Genomic DNA, 12,439 nt, shown 5'->3' with positions numbered 1-12,439 from the left:
CAGGATATCGGGCGCAGACAAATAGAAAATACAAGAGACCGATTAAAGATTCTCGAATACGATTAGAAACGATCATAGGCCAGGCTAATTGAATAGAAGGAGACATGAAAAGTAGAATAGAATAGCCAGTAAAAATAGAAAGTTTATGAACACGAACTATTAAAATTTGAAAGAAAAGAAGGTTAGTGTAAATTAAGTTAGTCCTTTGAAACAGTGAGATAGATAGAACGATTGTGAATGAGTTGGTCCTGTTGTCACAGGTGTACCTAGTCCATAAGGCAGTACTGTGTGTATGACTATGAAGAGTAATTTAGCTCTCAATGTGAGAAGTAAAAGATTGAATTAGGGGTTGCATGAGCAACTGATAAATTTGATGACGGCAGGAAACCGTTAAAACGTGATTAAAGTAGTGAGTCCTGAGAAATTTTAAGTAGATACTCGAAGTGTATCAGTGTCTGTTCTTTAGCGTGATTCTGAGGACATAATCCTTTTAAGGGGGAAGAATGTAACACCTGGGAAATATTATGTAATTATTTTTATCAATAATTATTATGTGAGTTTTGTGTGAATTTTTGGTGAATTATTTGATGATGGATAATAATATTTGGATGTTTATTTCTGATAAAATTGAGATATTTTAATTTCCAATTACCCAGAATTAAATATAGATAATTTTGATATTTTTCTGGTAATTTTTGGATAATCAAATGATTTTATAAGGATTTACAGAATTTATAATGATTATTTTACATAATTATAAAATTAATTTTTAGAATCAGAAGTCGTCCCATTTCAACTGTTTTTGCGTTTTTACAACCCGAAACTCTTCCGAAAACTCCTTCCGAACCTAATCTGATAATTCTGAACACTTTCCGTGTTTTGACTTTCTCGATCCGGGGTACGGTTGGGCCTGTACGAGTCCCCGTGTGAAATTTTCGATACGCAAATCATTTTATATATCGATAAGAATCCATATTCTCAAAAGGCGAGACATTATCACCTTAATTTCGTATAAAGTATTTTATAGGGAGCTTTGTTTTGATAATTATCCAAATTCAGTATTAAAATCGTATCGTCTTTTTAGTTACTTAGCGGCTAAGTAACCTATTTTCGGATCAGATATGTGAATGTAATTATCGAATTATTAAATAACTAAAATATGTGATGGTCCTGTCAGTTATGTGTTGCTGTGTTATTAATCGTTTGTGAATTGTTGGACGCAAAGGTTGATTTTATAATTAATTATTGAGCTGTATGAATTTAAGTCATTTTAAAATGATTTTATTGAACATTTATTCTCATAAATGCTAAAATTTCTCCTAAAATTATTTTTATTGTTTTATAATTTTATTTATTATTTTTAGGAGTTTATAAAATTTAGAAATTAATATTTTTTTTATTAATTATCCTTAAATGATTTTCTGACTCCATTTAATTGTAAAATCAATATTAAATTTCAGAATGCTTCAAAAATCATGAAAATTTTATTTTATTAAGTTTGAAATATTTCGAGAATTTTAAAAGTGTTTCGGAAAATTTCTAGCTTTTATTTAACCGTATTTTGCTCGTTAAATTGTAAAATGTGAGTTTGATAAGCGCTCCGAAAATAGTTTTAAAATTATGGAAAATTTATTTTATTAACCCCTAATTATTCCGAAACTTTTTAAATTATTTTTCAAGAATTTCGGGTTATTTTACCCGAAAATTATTCGTTTAGAAATTGCAAATTTGCGTGTCAGAAGAGGATAAAATCGGGCGAAACCAGATAAGTATAATTGATCTTATCGTTTGTTTTATCTCTCTACAGCTCTCATTTGTTACTCTCTCTCTCATCAGTTACAATCTCTCTCTACAATCTCTCTCAGTTTCTCTCATGCTCCTCTCTCGAATCTCTCTTCTCTCTATCTCCCCCCTTGTTCTTCTTCTTCATCTTGTTCGCGGTTTACCGGTTTGTTTCCGGCGACTCTTTGTTCGGTTTCTTGAAGTTGTTGACTTTTTATATGCATATGTATACATACGTACCTGTGTGTATTTGTGTGTTCCAGTCGCTGGTGTGGGGGGGGGGTCGTTTTCCGGTGGTTCTTTTCCAGCTGCCGGATTGTGTTCTGGTTGCCCGTGCGTTTGTGTGTGTGTTTTGGCTGTATGTGTTCCTGATTAAAAATTGTTATTTTAAAAAAAAATTGATTTCTGAAAATGAAATAAATTTTTATTGCGTACGGGAACGGTTTCACTAATCGGTAGAATTTTTTCGGACACTCGAATATTTTTCGGGCACCAATAGATTTTGCCGCCGTCCGCGATTAATTTATATGAGCGGACGGTGGGCGATGATAATTTTTATCTGAGTCCTACATCTATAAATGAAATAAGTTAGTTCATGAAATTAATTTCGAAACAAAAAGAAAAATAAAATATGAATAACCATATTTGAATTTATATCGGTAATTGGGATTGAGAATCAGATTGTGGATTAGATTGGGTGTTATTGTTGATTGTGATTGACGTCGAACTGATTCGACGGGTAGGCTGATAAATAAAGGAAATGCTGCCCGATTTTCGGGAAAATAATTCCGAAAATACAGGAACGTAACCTATAATTATCGGAGACGTCGAATAACCATATACGACTATACTGTATAAACTTAATTGCGAGTGACATAAAATAATTTATAAATAATTGATTACCCTAATTTCGAGGAAATAAATATACGTATTTTTCTGAAAATAAATACCGAACCGAGTTTCGAAGATGTGAACCATAATTGCTATGTGTATTTCGATAATACATATTAATATGAATTTGGTTATGAAATCGTATGGGTAAAATGGGGTGACGATTTGATGTTAAGCTTAAGCGGTTATCTGAATTAGGGTATTTTAACCCTCTAGGTTTAGACAGAAGATCCGAGACGTGACATCGGACTAGGAACGATCTAGTGATTAGACGTCGAGATCAACGGAGTTCCAACCAAAGGGTCTGAATGTCGGGATCGAATCCAGAATGGAATAGTAGTTTGACGATAAAGCCAAACGATCACGTCGAATCGAAGTCAACTAGTAATAGCGATTGAAGTTTATTGAGGCAAGTATTCCAGAACATTTTTTTTATATACTGCAAGTATTCTTCAATTTCTTTTAAATACTGCAAATATTATTCGCTCCTATTCTAAGTTCAGAATAGTTAAATGTTTTACATTTCGCTGTAATTATTCTGGTTATGCATGTTCAGTTATTCTTGTTCTGATAATTCGATTGCTCTCTTGAGCAAATACCCATTCTTTCGGGTTATTTGCGAACCCTGAATTGGGAAGTTTTGACTTCAAAATGGTTTGACATCAAAACACTCTACGGGCTGGATAGTGATACTTTGGGGATTAAGTTTTACTTAATCCTAAGGACCGAAACATAATTGGTGCCTTGAGATGGGCCGTAGTGCCTGGGGACCCGACTGGATCTATACAGGTAGGTATAGATCTGCACTGTATCCTGACTGATCAGCAGGATATAAGTGTGAACTAGTGACCAGTCTAATTTGTTGTTGATCGCTATTAATGGCATTCCTTCTCGAAAAAAATAGGATTATGGATTAAAATTATTCTTTCTTAGTACTCAGTTTCGGAAAAATTACGGTGTTTTTAAATAAATTCGAGGTTCAGATTGTTGCTGCAGCATTAGTTGCGCAGTGATAATTAGAATCTCGAATGAATTGAGATATTTTTAATTATTCAACCCGTCCTTATCAGGCTGGTTTAGCAGGGTAAGTTATGAAAACTTAGTCGATAATGATGGATACTGAATAGTTAGGAATTTCTTGAACGTCGTTTTCTAATTAGTTATTGCATTCGTTGCTCAAGTATGAAGTATTACCAGAAGCTATTTTGAAAACACGCGATCTCTGAAGCTCTTACAAAAATGTCGTTATTCCCTATGTGATTTATAGCAATGCAAATCAAATTGATTTTAAGTAAATGAAGTATATCCTTTAAATGATTTCGTGTTTCGTTCTTCAAAATATTTCAGAGATTTTGTTCGGAAGTTTTCTTTGATATTAATGTTTGAAACTCAAATTATATACTTGCTGGGCATTTTTGGCTCACTCTTGCTTTGTAAATTCTTATTTCTGCAAGAAATGGATAAGGATAAAAATGAATAGCTTCGATAGACGACAGGACTTAGAAAAATTTCCGCTGCGAGAGATTAAAGGTGTTAGAAGATTGTGACAAGAGCATTAGTTCAAAGGTATTCTCATTTGTAATTTAGTTATTGTAAGTTGTAGAAGGTTAGATTCTTGTTTCATACCATAACCTATAAACGATCCGGGTTCAAGGGGTTCTTTACTTATTTCTTTATTTTATGTAAAGATTGTTTAGTGACACCAAATCTTGACCCCTGATTTGGGTTGTTACATGTCTTGCATGGAAATAGAAATGCTTCATTTTCTTCTAACACCTGTAATCAGGCTGCCACATTCCTTTAGTGCATTATCAACCCATATGACTCTGTTAGCTTCTGTCAAAGTCCCTTTTAACTGTTATCTTTATTGATTATTCTTTGAAACTTTTTAGATCTTATCCATTGACACTATATTGGTGTCATCCGTTGAAGCTTTCTTGGTAATGTCCGTTGATAGCTTTATCTATTATCCGTTGAGGGCTTGACTCATCTGTTAATGTAATATTGAGATATCCGTTTGTAGATTAGCAGTTGAAGTTATTTTCATAGCAGTTGATACTCTTTCATTTATACAAAATTATATGGAATTTTATATTTACAATTAACCCACCTATTTTGTATATCTTGCTAGTAGTCAACATGACTTGGAAACTACTAAAACTACCAAATCCCCTGCTATTCTAGTGTATATGTGCTACATACTTATTAGTATAAGCTACTCCTTTAATGGATTGATAACTGTGATTATCCGTCGAAGGCTACAAAAGACACTAAATAAACCTACTCAGGTGTTTTGGTGAATTATCATCAAGACTACAACATATTCCTAACAATCTCCCCCAATTTTTGTCTAATAGAATTATAAGCATAAATTCAGGTTGACTTGATGATTACATAACACCCTATAAAACTAATACATTAAAAAGTAGATAACTGTAAAGTGTTGCATTGAAATTGAATTCTACAAAGAAAGTTTATAGAAGTTTACATGCCATTTTCCTTGATTCCCTTGTCTTCTTCCCAATTTTTCATTGTTGTCCTATATCTGAAGTTGGAGTTGTATGTAGAATTTAGCTTCATCTTCTTTATTGATCAGCATCTCCTGCATTTCCATGAAAGTTACATTACTTGATATTTTAAGCTGGTCTTCAAGTCTGAAAAATCTTCTGGCATGCTTTTCATCCCTAAACTCCATAATCTAGTAGGGCTTCATGTGCACTCTATTCCCGATGTCTGAATAGTTAAAACTCTTGGTAGTGCACTAATATCTCTCCATCTTTTCCTGGTTGAACTTATCTTTTTGAGTACTTCTGCTTTGAAAACCTTGGTGAATCTAAAGTCTTTCTTCATTGCAGAGAATACTTTCACTAGGGCACTATATTCATAACACCCCCAAATCCGGGGTCGGGGATTCGGGTTATCATGAGTTTCATTTCCATTAATCAACACTTAATCTTGAATTAACAACTAACAACTGCATAATGTGTTAGGTTTCGAGCACATAAACGCAACGGAAACAGTAATTAAAAACATAAAAAATCAGAATTTTCGAAACCCACCGCAGGATCCATGCGAAAAACATATATTTAATTCGTAGATCAGATTGTTTCCTTAAGAAGCTTTACCAATTGGTGTACTAATGGAGATCCAAAGCTTGTTCATTCACCACGCATCCCGCTCTCGCGATCTACGCCCTATCGGTATCGACACGAATGCTTGAACTCAAGGATTGAATGTGTACTTGCATAAACTCATTTCTTCTTGCTCTCTCCATCTTCTCCCTTGGTGGCTAGGGTTTTAGTAAAAGTCTTGCTCTCAAAATCAGCCACACAAGAGATATTATATAGAGAGTAGAAAAACGAACTATCACTCTTAACTAATTAGGAGTTATTATTAATTCGAAATTCCTATTTATATTATAACTAAGTCTCACTTAATTATTTAACAAATAAATTTCATAATTAATATTAGTAAATTCGAATATCAATATTTATCTAATTAATTAAGTCATACTTAATTAATATTATAAATAATTCGAATTACTTTAATATAATTTAAATCCAATTTAAATTAAATAATCCTTCAAGCATTCTTAGTGTGTGACCCTATTGGTTATTATTACGTTGGCAATGAATTTTAAATCTAATTTTAAATCGTAAACAATGAGCGGCATCTAGTAATACATTATTTCTACCCAAGTAATAATAATTGAATCGGTGATCGATTAAACCTTTTGTGAATAATGTATAATGTAATAAAATCCCTTTAACCAAATATTATAGATTAAACTAGAGGCATGTAATGTGTCATCCTGATCATAGTTTAATCCAAGTTTTCTTGATCAATGAGTAGACTATCATATCAAATCAACATTTGAGCGTGACCACGCATTTCATAGTCTAGCTCACACAAAAGGCCAATAATATCACTCCTAAAATAGGAGGGTTAAATCCCATCTAGATCATTCATATTTCTCATATGATTCATAATATACCCAGTGTCCACTTTTATCATTACCTGGTCAAAAATAACTTTTAATGGAATCAATGTATATTAATTCTCGTATAGAAATATAATGACTTCAGGTATAAGGACCATTACATCATTATCACTGTGAGAATTACTTATAACAGAACAGACATGTAAAATCTCACATTGGGTCTGTCCAGCACCATGTACATATACATCTGCCTGTGTTTTTGACTTTAGTATCATCATACCTATGATCAATGAGATGTGATCATCAGTAAACAAACACACCAGTCTTAATGCATTATTATTATCCCTTAATAATAATACTCGACTACGGACCTTTAGGAATATTGATACTATTCTCATAATCTCATTCTAAGTCATGTACTTAGAGATATAGAATTGCATATGATATTCTAAGGATATTTATTAATCTAACATTTATATCACAGTAAATTAAGAATTAATAAATTATAAAGGGAATAATCAATAGAACATAAACAATAATAATCCTAATGTCTTAAACTAAAACATCATAGTATTGTCTCTAGGGCACAAACACTAACAATCTCCCACTTACACTAGAGCCAATCACCCATGTATCTAATACTCATGGAACTAGTATGACCATCGTGCTTTTACTGCGACAAAGCCTTAATCAGTGGGTCTGCAACACTATCATTACTATGCACTTTACATTTATATCTTCTTGATCATTAATCTCATTAATAAGGTGATATCGCTTAGGGACATGCCTAAACATTCTCCTTAGATGTTTCGAAAACATCAATATATTCGGCTTCCATAGAATCATCAATGTTCTTGCTGTGAACTATTCAAGCTAACACCAATTATATTTAAACAAAACAGAAACCATGCATTGACACATAATTATCCTTGTCTATCCATAAATTAAGTTAAGAAACTAGTATCAGTGTAACCCTTTACAACTAGTTCCATATCTTCTCCTTATACCAAAAATAAATCTTTAGTCCTCTTTAAGTACTTAAGAATATTCTTGACAACTATCCAGTGACCCTCACCTGGATTAGACTGGTATTTGTTCGTCATGCTCAAAGCATAGGAAATATCAAGAAAAGTACATATCACTGCATACATTATAGATCCAATTGCTGAAGCATATGGAGCTTTTCTAAGACGGCCCTTATCATCTAATGATTTATGACAGTTATCCTATGAGATCACTATCCCAAGAGACATCGGGACATATCCACTCTTTGCCTCCTGCATCCTAAAATGATGCAATATTTTATCAATGTATGTACTTCAACTAGGTCGATTAATCTCTTCAATATATCTCTATAGATCTTGATCCCTAATATATAGGTAGCATCGCCCAAGTCTTTCACCGAGAAACTATTTCTCAACCAAGTCTAACAGCCTGTAGAGAAGGTATGCCATTCCTTATTTGTTTTATGTCATCTACATATAATACTAATTCTCGTATAGAAATATAATGACTTCAGGTCTAAGGACCATTACATCATTATCACTTTGAGAATTACTTATGACACAACAAACATGTAGAATCTCAAATTGGGTCTGTAAAGCACCATGTACATATACATCTGCCTGTGTTTTTGACTTTAGTATCATCATACCTATGATCAATGAGATTTGATCATCAGTCAACAAACACACCAGTCTTAATGTATTATTAATGTCCCTTAATAATAATACTCGACTAGGGACCTTTAGGAATATTGATACTATTCTTATAATCTCATTCTAAGTCACCTACTTAGAGATATAGAATTGCATATTATATTCCAAGGACATTTATTAATCTAACATTTATATCACAGTAAATTAAGAATTAATAAATTATAAAGGGAATAATCGATTGAACATAAACATTAATAATCCTAATGTTATAAACTAAAACATCATAGTATTGTCTCTGGGGCACAAACACTAACATAATGACCCCACAATACACACACACACACACACACCACACATTATAGTCTCAGAGATGAAACCGAAAATAGTACAAGTTATATTATCCACAAATTATAAGTTATTACACTTCAAAAGGGGTTTCTGAATGAATTTACATGTTCCTTGCCATTATAAAAATTCATAGATATACATAAGTCCGGTACATCAAAAGTTGAAACTTGCTTATTGGTAGTTCCTACCTCAGCCATAACGGCATTAATGCCTATAGGAAACTGCAGAACATTTCCTATCCATTCGCGAATTGGGAGCTTGGTCCTGTCCATATTGTCTAGTTGTTGTTGTGTGATGAATGAATAAAGCAAGGTTGAGCAACACAACACACCAAAATAACATATAACTGATTAACAATATATGAGCATTTTCATAGTATTTCGGAAAGTATTGGTCATACTATTATGAATCAAGTTCAATATCGTAATGCGACGAAGTCGCAAAATACTCAATATATACTTTTTTTCTTTTTATAAACTCTGAAATCATCTGTGATGCATAACATGCATAGAGTTCCATTAAATAGACGGTATAAAAATATCATTACAAGGTGATCTCATATATCTAACCTTTCCTTAACATTTGTTTGGAAATCATTGATGTGCATAATGCAACATTTACTAGATATATGTTTTAAAAGATGAAGTTACAAGATACTTCAATATAATCATATATCTTATCCACAAAACTCTTTGAAACTACTACTGTTCAAAGTATCACCACTTTTTAAAAATTTATTTTCTAGATGAAAATACGAGATACTTCATTTGATGAAAACATCATTTTAAAAGCTCGACCCTGCCAACACTCATCTGTCACCCAACCGTAGCCTTTCTATAGAAGTGCTTTGGGTAGTGTTATAGAGATATCCAGACTAGATAATGAAATCATTACGGGAGTTTCCCGCTCCAGGAAGATAACTTACGATGATCAGTCGTAGTAGTACAACCACATAATTTTTCTACATGTAAAAGAGAACAGTCAGATTTATTTGGGGGTATGTTGGGTGGCATTTATGACATTTTATTATGCTCTAATAAGCTTCGAATTAATGCATTTGTACTCAAGTTGTTAAGTGTTTTAATGTGTTTTCTAGTGTTTTTGCATTTTAGGCATTATCTAGGTAATCAGGTGAATCAGCATTGTTTTGGTGCTAATCTGGTGTCCAGGTGGTGTTGCAATAAAAGCTCATGGAAAGCCAACTCGAAGTAGCAAGAGAAAAGAAGAAATATGAGTTTTCCCAGAAGGACGGCGCGCCCGCACTGTGATAGCGCGTGGCCGCGCCGGGGTTCCAGAAAGACAGCGCGCCCGCGCTGTAATAGCGCGCGCCCACGCCGGTGCCGAATTCAAGAATCTTGTTTCTACTTTGATTCTAAAAGGGAAGACTTCCAGATTGTTTAGGGCTTCTATATATATTCAAATAAAGTCATTTTTAATAGAGAGACCTACCAGAGCGTAAGGAGAGCCGTAAGAAAACCGTTTTATCACGAATTCAACGAAGACAAAGAAGATCTTGTTTTTACTTGCGAATCTTTGTTCTAAGTTGTAACTTGGATGCTAGTTTTATTATTTATGAACCTTACTCTTGTTTCGTACTTGGTTTTATTCATTCGTTATAAAGACTACGTTTATTACACCATGCTTTCATCGTAGCCCACGTTGATGATGAGTCCGATTATGGGCTAATCGTTATCGTGGGATTCTAGCAAATTTATTTGTGGATTTCTTTAGTTAAATTGTTTGTATGCCTTAGTGTGTGGTGATTGTATGATAACCTAGTACTGGTTGTGCTTATTCGTCTTATAAGAGTCATGAACTTATAAGATAGCGTGTTAATTCTTAATGAAGTGATAGTGAATTTAAGGATTTAGAACTTGCCATGCTAGCATAGGTTCATGTGTTATTGTTACGCATGATTCATAGGTAATTTTACCCATCTTACTTGTCCTGTGTAATCGTGAAAGATAACTTGTGCTTTAAACCTTTATGTTGTCAAATTCTATAGACATGTAGGGTCTCAATATAATTGGTGTCTATTCAGCTTCTATCTCTTTTATGGATGTCTGTTAGTATGTTCTTTGTGCAACAAAAGTTGGCGATTAGCAGTTTTGTGTTATCTGATTAGTGTCATCACCATTGCATGCTAAGGTTAAGAACAATAAGGCTATTGATTGAAGTATTTAATGAAGTTAGAATCCCATGTCTGTCTCATATAATTCACAAGAATCTTTTCTCTCTTAGTATAATCATTAGTATAATTTGTAGTATAAACAACCCAAAATTGTTATTGTCTTAGCATTGGATAATAACCATATCATCGGTGCATAAGTGCATAAATTACATAAATTAACCAATTCAGTCTCTGTTGGAACGAACTGGAAAAGATTCTATATTACTTGCGAACGTGTATACTTGCCTGAATTATTAGCGCGTATTTTAGCCTAACAAGTTTTTGGCGCCGCTGCCGGAGACTGCAGTGTTAACTTTTAGTTTATGTGTTTATCATCTGTATTCGTTAAAGTTCATTGACCCGAATATTGTTACTCACATACTTTTTCTTTCTTGTTGTCTTTCAGGTAATCTAGCGATCGTTTATGCAAACACGTTCACGAGTTCGTAGGAGAATACTGGAAAAAGACGAGGAAGAAGTTGTAGTTTATCGTAGGGAAGTTGTTGAGGACGAAGATAAAGTAGTTGAAGAAGAGAAAGTCGAAGAACCACCTTTATTAGAGATGGAGGAGCAAGCAGATAATTCTAAGGCTTTAATGATCTTTTCTAAGCCTAAGATCAATGACATTCAGTCAAGCATTATCAGGCCAACCATCAAAGCTAACACTTTTGAGATCAAGTCGAACACGATTTAGATGATACATAACTCATTTCAGTTTGGGGGTAGTCCTACTGAAGACCCAAATATGCATATCAGGGATTTCATCGAGATCTGTGACACTTTCAAGTTCAACGATATGTCTGAAAATGCCATTAAGCTGCGACTATTCCCATTCTCTTTGAGGGACAAAGTGAAGTTTTGGTTACATTCTCTACCACCGAGGTCTATCACCAAATGGGAGGATCTTGCTCAAAAGTTTCTCACTAAATTCTTTCCTATGGAAGACTGCTACAATCAGGAATGCTCTTACTCAGTTTGCTCAGCAAACGGGTGAATCTTTGTGTGAGGCTTGGGATCGTTATAAGGAGATGCTTAGGAAGTGCCCACACCACGGCATGCCTGATTGGATGATCATAAACTGTTTCTACAATGGTCTAGGTGCACATTCTAGACCTATACTTGATGCAGCATCTGATGGAGCCTTATAGGCTAAAAGCTACAATGAAGCTTATGAGTCGATTGAGCTAATGGCAGCCAATGAATACCTGAATTCTACACAAAGAATGTTGCAAGTATAGGTAGCAGGAATTCTGGAAGTGGATCAAGCTACTGCTATAGCTGCTCAACTACAAGCTTTGACGATGAAAGTGGACTCTTTAGTAAATTATGGAGTTAATCAGATTACTAACATTTGTGAGCTTTGTGCGGGAGCATATGAAACTGAGCAGTGTGCTATTTCTAGCAAATCAGCTCAATTTGTGAGCAAATTTCAGAGATCACAACAACAAGCTCCAGCCACTTATCATCCGAACAACCACAATCATCCTAACTTCAGTTGGAGCAACAATCAGAATGCGATGCAATAATCTTATCAGTCATATACAACAAGGCAATATAACCCTCCTGGTTTTAAACAACCGTAATATGCCCCGAAGCAACAACTTCAACTTCAGCAGTTACCTCAAGCTAATGAAAATTCTGAACTGGAGG

General features: G+C 33.9%; 1 non-coding gene across 1 annotated transcript; it reads right to left on the bottom strand.

Moving 5' to 3' along the window:
• Positions 1-11,739: 11,739 nt before the first annotated feature.
• On the bottom strand, positions 11,740-11,846 carry LOC141699183 (small nucleolar RNA R71). The gene has a single exon (XR_012565665.1). It is a non-coding gene; the product is annotated as a small nucleolar RNA R71 (small nucleolar RNA).
• Between the last annotated feature and the right edge of the window lie 593 nt (positions 11,847-12,439).

Source organism: Apium graveolens, chromosome 11 (assembly GCF_009905375.1).
Source record: "Apium graveolens cultivar Ventura chromosome 11, ASM990537v1, whole genome shotgun sequence".
NCBI classification, from domain to species: Eukaryota; Viridiplantae; Streptophyta; class Magnoliopsida; order Apiales; family Apiaceae; genus Apium; species Apium graveolens.
This window is presented reverse-complemented; position numbering and strand designations above follow the sequence as displayed.